The sequence below is a fragment of the Mustela nigripes genome, chromosome 17 (assembly GCF_022355385.1).
Source record: "Mustela nigripes isolate SB6536 chromosome 17, MUSNIG.SB6536, whole genome shotgun sequence".
NCBI classification, from domain to species: domain Eukaryota; kingdom Metazoa; phylum Chordata; class Mammalia; order Carnivora; family Mustelidae; genus Mustela; species Mustela nigripes.
Window position 1 is genome coordinate 9,352,766 of NC_081573.1, and position 8,728 is coordinate 9,361,493.

The 8,728-nt window shown below is 40.9% G+C and overlaps 1 pseudogene; it reads right to left on the minus strand.

The window, feature by feature from the left end:
- Window positions 1-2,141: 2,141 nt before the first annotated feature.
- On the minus strand, window positions 2,142-3,234 carry LOC132005429 (vomeronasal type-1 receptor 4-like; annotated as a pseudogene).
- Between the last annotated feature and the right edge of the window lie 5,494 nt (window positions 3,235-8,728).

An 8,728-nucleotide genomic window follows, 5' to 3' on the forward strand; every position in this document is an offset into this window, starting at 1 on the left:
CAGAGAGGCAGGCAGAGAGAGAGGAGGAAGCAGGCTCCCTGCTGAGCAGAGAGCCCGATGCGGGGCTCCATCCCAGGACCCTGGGACCATGACCTGAGCCGAAGGCAGAGGCCTTAACCCACTGAGCCACCCAGGCGCCCCCACATCAGGAATTCTATCAATATAATCTTCTTCTTCAATACAAGCCTCTGCCACGAGTTTGACTGTGTTATTTCTAGGCTGGCTGGATAGTGGTTAACCTAGGTTGCCTTTCTCTGTCATTGAACAGATCTCATTAGCATTTCGGGTGGGTTGAATCTCCAGTTCGCGGGGGTCCATGTTGTCTTCTTTTTCACTTACTTACTTTACAGAATTTGGCCTTCAGTAATTCCTGGAAAAGCATTAACAGAACATTTTGAGAACTTGCCTTCCTTGAAAATATCTCTATTCTAAATCATCCCTGAGTTTTGTTTGACACGTATCCAATTTTAGTTTAGAAATCATTATTTCAGAAGTTTGGCAGCATTGCTCCATTGCCTTCCAGTTTTCAGTGTTGTTCTCTTTTCTTTAGAAATCTGAGCCATTTTTATTTTTCTCCCTTTGAATATGACCTGTTGTTTGCTTTCCAGAATCTTTAGGAATCTGTTTTTCTCTCCAATATTTTTTTCTCTTTCCAAGTTTTTATTTAGATTCTAGTTAACATACAGGGTAATGTTAGTTTCAGGTGTAGAATTTAGTCATTTATCACTTATATACAACAGCCAGTGCTTATCACAAGTGCCTTCCTTAATACCCATCAACCTGTTTAACCCATTCCCCTGCCTACCTCCCCTCCAAACAAACTATCAGATTGCTCTCTATAGTTGAGAGTCTGTTTCTTGCTTCGCCTCTTTCTTTCCCCCTACCATGTTCATTTGTTTTGTTTCTTAAATTCCACATATGAGTGAAATATATAATGGAATATTACTCAGCCATAAAAAAGAATGAAATCTTGCCATTTGCAATGACATGGATGGAGTTAGAGAGTATTATTCTTTCCAATATTTAAAATTTATATATTGGCATATTTTAGTTCAATTACATTAAACAAATGAGCCTTTTAGTCTGCAAATGGGTGTGACAAACTATCTTGTATTAACTTTTTTGATATTATTCTCCTCTCCATGTTTATACTTCTTTCTCCTAGGGATATCTGTTATTCAGATATTTACCATCAGAAAAGTTTTGCTATTTTTCTGGTGTTTCTAAGTTCTTTTCCCTTCTTTCAATTTCCTAGAGGTTGCTCTGTATTACCTTCCATCCACTCTGCTGAGTACTTTATCTCTTCTGTAATGGTCCTAATTCCCAAAAGATCCTTTTAGTCATCTATCATTCATTTTAATAGCATCCTACCCTTGCCTATGCATGCAATAATTTCATATCTCATCAACAATATTACTTACAAATTGTAGAACTTTATTCTACTTCCTTAATATGCTTTGTTTTTTCCATGTTACTTTCCCTCCCTTGTTCCCATCTGTTTGTCTTTGTGTTTTTCTTTCAAGATTGAATAGTTCTTCAGGTGCCTACTGGTCTTTGCCTGATCCATATTAAAGGATGAGGCCTTTATTTATTTAATTAATTATTTCATTTACTTTTTTCAGAGAAGGAGAGAGAGAGAGGAAGAGGATGAGAGAAAACCCCAAGCAGGCTCCACACTCAGTGCAGAGCCAAATGCCAGCCAGGCTCAACATGGGGCTCAATCTCATAACAGTTAGATCATGACCTGAGCTAAATCCAAGAGTTGGACACTTAACTGACTGAGCCACCCAGGTGCCCCAAAGGATGAGGCCTTTAAAAATCATGCATGATAGGGCGTGAAGATTACCAGGTGGGCCTTCCAATTAGGATTATTATGTAAGCCTTGCCATATCATTAGGGTAACCCCAACTGTTAATATAATTAAAAATTCCTTTTTCTTGGATTATGCAGTTTCTGCAGAGAAGAAAATGTATTTTGTTGCATTGGGAGGAAATATTCAATGAGAAAATTGATGCACTTAGAAAATTAAATCACGGGACTGAAATCTCACATTGGAAAACAACCAGGATAAATTTTAAATGAGTCTACAGTTAGACCCACAGCTGTTGAATATTTTGTACTTAAAAACCTGTTGAATGAGACTATTTGGAGATTTTTGTCTTAAAACTGACAAAGTAGATTCTTAAGGTTTGAATGTCATGGCTGATGAAGAGATAGGGGCTGAAAGCTGGAAAACAAACAGCCAGGAATGCACTTATGTTCGCCAGTTGCAGGCTTTGGGTGACAAAGCAAGTCCTACAGAGTGATAAGATGGAGGATAGAAAATAAAAGGAAACAAAGGAGCTCACCGGAAGCAGGACAGTGTGAGTGGCAGTGGTCTCTGAGGAAGCTCTGAGAGAGAGAGATAGGCGTGGTGACGGTATTTGATTCTTTGCCTATGTCTTTGCAGGAAGAGCACTATGAAGCCACTGGCCCAACCCATTGGTCCCAAACACAAAATGTCTAGGAAGGTAAAGAGGAATGCATACAGTGAGCTTATGGATGAATCTGATTTTTCTGTAGCACACAGTCCAAACTGCATTTTTGTGATGTTTATAGTAGTCCTTGAGTGAGTCACTTTCACTGGCACGATAATATTTATCAGGAGATGAAGATTCCAACAGAGGCAACAGGAGGGCTGAACAAATCTAGGAGCTTTTTTTTTTTTTTTTTTTGAAGATTTTATTTATTTATTTCACAGGCAGGCAAAGAGGGGGGGGGAAGCAGGCTCCCCGCCAAGCAGAGAGCCCGATGCAGGACTCGATTCCAGGACCCCGGGATCATGACCTGAGCTGAAGGCAGCGGCTTAACCCACTGAGCCACTCAGGCACTCCTAGGAGCTTTTGGTTTGAGTTCTGCCCACCCGGAATTATTAGGACTAATAGTGATAGCCTGGAAGCCATTTAAAGGCAGGTGGTGCATAGAGAAACCCCTTGGGCCACCCTCTGAGTATAAAAGGTAATCTTGCACATAGGTTCTCCCAGGGAATAGTCTAAATAAAAAGCTGCCAGTGCCTGAGCAGCTAGAGAAAAGGACTAGAAAGTTGGCTGAGGCCAACTGGTTGGTGATTAGATCTGTAGGTCTCCAAGTATGTTTACTGAATGAAGTCAATATATAAAAAGAAAGGAATAAGACATTCCCAACTATAGTCTGGAAGAGGAGGAGAATCCCCATTACCAACTCATAAGAAGCCATCATGTCAATGCCCAGGAGTTTCAGAGCTATATAATCTAGAGAGAAAGAATATATATATTACTTTCCTAAGCCCGACAAGTTCAATATTAACAAATTTCACCTTTACTCGTATTTGCAAAATCCTATATTATTGGATATACAAATACTGATTCAAACTACTCTGAAAGAGTGAACTGGTTCTCTTCCAAGTATACATGATTTCTAGCATTTTATTTAGGGTATGTGGATGCATATTTATGAATGACATTTTTCTAAACATAGGCTATACAATTGCAGAAAGTGGTCCCAATAATTCACTTCCTTTTGCCACTCTATAGTTTAAATGGGGTTTTTTGTTTGTTTTTAAAAGATTTTATTTATTTATTTGACAGACAGAGACCACAAGTAGGCAGAGAGGCAGGCAGAGAGAGGAGGAAGCAGGCTCCCCGCTGAGCAGAGAGCCTGATGCGGGGCTCAATCACAGGACCCTGATATCAGGGCCTGAGCCAAAGGCAGAGGCTTTAACCCACTGAGCCACCCAGGCGCCCCTATAGTTTAAATGTTTTAAAGGGAGGTGGACAGTGGATGGCATAGCTGGGTGATAGGCATTAAGGAGGGCATGTGATGTGATGAGCCCTGGGTGTTATATGCAACTAATGAATCAACACCACGTCAAAAACTAATGATGTAGGGGCTGAAAGCTGGTTATTGGATTTAAAAATAAATAAATAAATTGTTCTCTACGGACTCATCTAAAATAATTAATAAATAAATATTTTAGATTATTTGTCAACTTTTAAACAATCTGGAGCTTCTGTTTCTCTTTAAAAATTAGAAAATGCTATGGTCCTGGCCAGGGTTCTCCCATATTAAATGGTTGTTGGAACTAGATAATGTCAACTCCATTGACTGGGGGAGGTATCCTTAATTCATAATAGCCTTCATTAAACCAGCTTTATCTATTCATATTAATGACTCATCCCTGTAGGATTTTGGATTGACAGTTGCCTCTTTATATATAAGGACCCAAGATGGAGTTTAACAGATTTCTATCTGAATATGCCACTCCTTCACAAAAATAGATAAAATATAGAGGATTTGAATAACATCATTAGCCTGCCTGATTTAACAGATTTTATGGAATAATTTTAAACTGAAAAAAAGCATTTTAAAATTAACCTACACATTTTGCTAAATTTTACTGAAGACAGTAGAAGGAAGATATCCTTGAAGATAATATAATAAATTAATGAAATAGAAATAAAAATAGCTCTATAACTGACAAAAATATAAAAGGATATATAAATAAGTCTAACGTTGGTAAATCTTGTCAAGACAAAAGGGAAAAAACTAACAATTTTATAATGGTAAGAGAATATTACACTAGATATAGATAAGCTTTAAATATCCCAAGAGGATATTATGTGCACAACTTTAAAAAACGTTTGTTGATGAATGCAGAAGAAAGAAAATAATTTTGGAGAGCTTTGATATTCTGCACATGCTGCTTCTCTACATTGTAGTTAGAAGATATTTATTGATCCATAGCCATAGAACTAGACAATTAGAGAATGACATTACACGTGGTTATCCAGGGAGATTAAAAGCCTTGCTGAATTGAGATAACGGTGACAGCAGATATAGGATTACCAGATCTCCCGAGATGCTCACTCCTTCTCTCTTTCTCCACCAAACCCAGAATGGCAGATTATGGAAGAAATCTGCCCCCACTGAGTTCTGCTCTTCTTTAGTGGTTAGAGGCCAGGGAACTTTTCTAGAGGAGTTATAAGAGCACTCCATCTGGTCTTAATGGTTAACTGGCTTCAAGTTAACATACTTCTTATCTGCTGACCCGTGCCTTGATCTGTAGGAGACAGACCACTGGCCTTGAGGAAAGAAGAACCAAAACTTTCCCAGGCTACAGAAGCCATCAAGTCTGTTTGAAGACACCTTGGCTTTCTGATTAGCCTACCGATTTTTTAGTAAAATGTTTTTCTTTTTTTTAGGTCACACAAATTATTTAACTGACCTTCTTTTGTGTACTAATGGACCTTGCCCTTCTTTGCAGAATGAACAGAGTACTCCTAGGACACCTGGGTGGCTCAGTTGGTTAAGCAGCTGCTTTTGGCTTGGGTCATGATACCCGGGTCCTGGGACTGGGTCCCAAATCTGGGGAGTCTGCTCAGCAAGGCGTCTGCTTCTCCCTCTGCCTGCTGTGTTCTCTCTCTCTGACAAATAACTGAATAAAGTCTCCAAAGAAGGAGGAGGAGGAGGAGGAGGTGGAGGAGGAGGAGGAGGAAGGAGTTCTCCTGCACATCACAAAACAGGAACCAGCACTGAGATAGTATTTGTGGCTGGCACCACCGAGTCTGCACATAATCAAGAAATGTTACAGGGGTGCCTGGCTGGATCAATTGGTGGAACCTGTGACACTTGATCTCAGGACTGTGAGTTTGAGCCCTACGCAGGTTATTTTTACCTGAAAAATAAAATCTTAAAAAAAAGAAAGAACTGTTACAGACTACTGCACTCCCTTTATGACTAACTGCCCTAAAGTCCTTTTAAAACCCTTAGGCCAGCCAGAAACCTTGGAATTAGCTTTTGGACAAGAGCCTATCTTCTCCCTAGGTGACTGGCCTCCTGAATAGAGCTCAAATTCCCTTCGAATAAAAACTGTCTCTTGAGTATTGACCTTTCAAGCCACTGGGCAGCACAACTGCAACAGGGGCATCAACCAGAGCCTTGTGGTGACATTTCCACAAGAAAGAGATAACCAGTCAGGGGTGGAAAAGACACACTCACAGACTAAAAGAGTTAAAGGAGAGAAGGACATTTCTCTGAAAATAAAATTGCATATATTTTTGAGTTTGGGGGCCATGTTAATGTTCTACATTTTCCAAAAATAAAATTTAATAAAAATCACCGAGGATGGGAAGGGATAAAAAACTAGAAACGAAACAAATAAACCCAGTTGTCTTTCAATGACTGCCATAACCACAATGAAGAAAAAAATAATAACGAACAAACAAAAACTCTGAATATAATATTTGAATACATTCCCTCAGTCCTGGGCAATGTAGAAGATAGAGAAATGCAAACTAAGTGCAAACAAATCCTGAACTCTTTTTAGTGGTTTTGTTATCTATGGTAGCATGGATGAAGCTCTTCAAAAACTACTACACTAGGGGCACCTGGCTCCATACTCTGCTTATCCCTGTCCTTCTGCTCCTCCCCCCACTCTCTCTCTCACATAAATAAAATCTTTTTAAAAATATTTTACTGAGGGGCACCTGGGCTGCTCAGTGGGTTAAGCCTCTGCCTTCAGCTCAGGTCATGATCTCAGGATCCTGGGATCGAGCCCCACATTGGGTTCTCGGCTCAGCAGGGAGCCTGCTTCCCCCTCTCTCTCTGCCTGCCTCTCTGCCTACTTGTGATCTCTTTCTCTGTCAAATAAATAAATAAAACCTAAGAAAAACAGAAATAAAATTAAAATAAAAATCTTTTAAAAATGTTTTACTGCATTTAAAAAAATAAGCAAATGTTTTACTGCACTGAGCAAAGGAATAAATGTGTTGATGTTGGGAGATAGCATTCTCACTAAACAAGAGACATGGAAATATTCAATAAGAAAGGCAAAAATGGGGCGCCTGGGTGGTTCAGTGGGCTAAGCCTCTGCCTTCGGCTCAGGACATGATCTCAGGGTCTTGGGATCAAGCTCCGTATCAGGCTCTCTGCTCAGCAGGGAGCCTGCTTCTCCCTCTCTCTCTCTCTGCCTGCTTCTCTGCCTACTTATGATCTCTGTCTGTCAAATAAATAAATAAAACCTTAAAAAAAAAAAAAAGGCAAAAATGTACCCTGCCAAGTTTAATTAAAGCCCTTTTTATGCTAAATAGTCCTGGGCTGGAAAACAAATGATAAGCATAAACTGGGGGAGGTATCACCAACTCTTACATTTGTAGCACATATATAGAGTCAAGGGAGAAAACCACTGTTCTAAGTATGTACTTCACATATTCTAACATTACTTTCTCTCTAAAAAAATAGAGATGTTACTATCATCGCCCATTTTCAAATCAGAAAAAATTAATAAAATCATCTAAAATCACCCCCACAGAACCTCGGCATCCAGGCATGGTGTCTCCAAATCTCCTACTCTCAAGTCCTATGTTACATCTAACCAGAAAGGCTTCTCAGAAGAGAAGGAAGTAAGCAAGTGTCTTATCTACAGATTCTCAACCCAAAATCTCAGAAGTCAGGAGACACCTCACCTTTCTTTGTGGATATGTACAGTAGGTACCTTTGTGATTCTGAGGAGGGAGCTGAAGTAGTTGAAGGGAGAGGGGAATCCATTCCCACTGCAGTTATGAAAGAAAGAAAGAGGGGGGGGGGGAAGGAAGGAAGGAAGAAGCGATGGAAGAAAGAAAGAGAGGCAGGAAGGAAATGGGAGGGGAGGGGAAAGGGGGATGGGATGAGGAGAGAAGAGACCAGGGGAAAGAGAAAGAAACCAATAGGGAAGGGAGAAAGGGTGGGAAAGAAGGAGGCAGGCAGGCAGGCAAACCTGGTATCATTCTCAGTGGCAATAATGGCTTTCCAAGGGTTCAGGAATAATGGCACATTGGGAAAGCCTCCATTTCCTGTGTCCAGCCCCAAGCACATGGTGCTGAAGGGACCCCACACTCTAATTCAGAGGTGTCTTTGATGAATATCAGATGCTGGCAGCTCAGATTTGAGGCCTTATGTGTTTTCTGTTGAGCCTCATGTCCATTATTAAATAAAACTATTGCTCTTTTAGGTCCATTTCCCTGGAGCAGAGCCTCAGATGGGGAAGCTTCCATAGTGTTCTAGTGAGAGAGAACTCCCAGGAGAGAGGCGGGAGGGAGGCAGGTAGGGCAAGGGAAAGAGGCTGAGCAAGGATACGGGCTTGTCCAGATTCCCCGGAGGGCCTGGTACACACCCGGCAGCATAGTTAGTGTCTCACCGAGGCAACAGGCTGGGCTCGCAGACTCCATTTCAGTCATCGTTGGCCATTGGCCATTCAGGTAACATTGTAAGGGGGGTTGCATTGCATCTAAGGGTAATTCTGAGAGGGGCGCCGGTGTGAGGCTTTAACAGCCAACACTCAAAGGCGCTGGGGTATGAGTACACCAGCCATGTTGAAGGGGTCCCCACTTCAATCTGGCGTTGAAGAGTGTGGAATCATGAACACCAAAGCAGACTCTGTGATAAGCCCCTAGATTCCAGTGTGTTATGATGACTAAGCAAAGTTATTAGAAACAAGTCTAGTGTGGAGAAAGAAGATAATGAAACTAATATGGAATAAGAACATGGACAGCCAAATATTTAGGATCCAGGCTTCCTTTGCTAAAAAAGAGCACTGTATGTAAGGGCAAGAAAGGAGAAGTGAGTCGGTCATTAAGGAGGAAATAGCAGGAAGTCAAATAGGTAGAAAAGGCAGCCCCAAGGTAAGGAAGGTTTTCCCTTCTTTAGGCATTGGCCTTTAGCCAGGTGGGGAGAA